The sequence below is a fragment of the Schistocerca americana genome, chromosome 8 (genome assembly GCF_021461395.2).
Source record: "Schistocerca americana isolate TAMUIC-IGC-003095 chromosome 8, iqSchAmer2.1, whole genome shotgun sequence".
In the NCBI taxonomy this organism is placed as follows: Eukaryota; Metazoa; Arthropoda; class Insecta; order Orthoptera; family Acrididae; genus Schistocerca; species Schistocerca americana.
The window spans coordinates 365,887,810-365,889,100 of record NC_060126.1 but is presented as its reverse complement, the minus strand read 5'-3'; positions in this window follow the sequence as shown (position 1 = coordinate 365,889,100).

The following is a 1,291-nucleotide window of genomic DNA, read 5'->3' as shown; positions in this document are numbered from 1 at the left end:
GCAGCGTTGAAGATCGTCCTCGAAGTGGCAGGCCTCGTGTGAGTGATGCAACTGTTGATCGTGTTCGACAATCGTTTCAACGGAGTCCGTCTAAATCAACTCGTCAAGCATCACGTGAACTTCAAATACCGCAAGCAAGTGTGGTGAAGATTCTTCATGAAAGGCTTAGGTTGCATGCTTCCAAACGGCAAATCGTACAGGCCTTGGAACCGAATGATTCGCTGACACATGCTGAATTTGCAACTGAGATTTGCAACAGGATGGCGCTAACGATTACTTAAATCGCATATGCTTTATCGATGAATCCACCTTTCATGTCAGTGGAATGGTAAATAGGTATAATGTCCGTATACCCACAGTTAGAAGAGTATCAACCATGGATACTTTTCCAGCAAGATGGAGCGCCCCCCTCCCCCCCCCCCCCCAATTGGGCTTTGATAGTGCGTGATTTCCTGGATAAAACATTTTCGGATCGGTAGGTTGGAAGGAACGGTCCAACACCCTGGCCACCCCGCCTCTTTTCTTTTCTGGGGCTATACCAAGGACAGAGTGTTCGTCACACCAGTTGCTGACGTCGACGAACTGAAAGCTAGGATACAAGCTGCTTTGAGTATTGCGACAGAACATATGTTACGAAACACCTGGCGGCAACTGGAATACCGCCTCGACATTCTCCGAGCTACCAGGGAGCACACGTTGAGGTTTACTAACGTAAGTGGTCTAAAAAAAAAAACGGTTATTCTGCAATACAGTGTTATAATCAGGGCAAGATTTTGTGATTGCCCTGTATATTAGTATAGAGAAGTTCCGTTATACTACCATCAAGATTATGGATTCATTACTTCTCGGTTCACATAGCGTGAATAAAAGACAGTCCCTGCGGTTTATCTTCACAATAACTTCCGTCCTCGCATAAATCATTATTTTAACACTGTACAAGAAAATAACAATGGGTAGGTACCCTTCGTTATTCATATAAGGAAAGCAAATAAACACTTGCTTGAATATTTGTCCCATTAACTCCAAAGATTACAATGAACTGTGTGATTTTCTACTCGCAAAAATTTCTGCTTGGAAATTGTAGCAATTTCTGTATATATTTATTAGTACCGGTGAATCGTATATTGATCAAAATTACCACAGACAAAAGAAGTAAACTTCAGTTCCGAAAATCGTTCGTAGGAAGCAGCAGCCCTGTAAGACCTTCGTAAAATAAAATTAATCAAGTGCAAAATGTCGGCACCACTCGACAAAAGAAAAGCGTGTGGACTGCAAAAATTAATATTTTTGT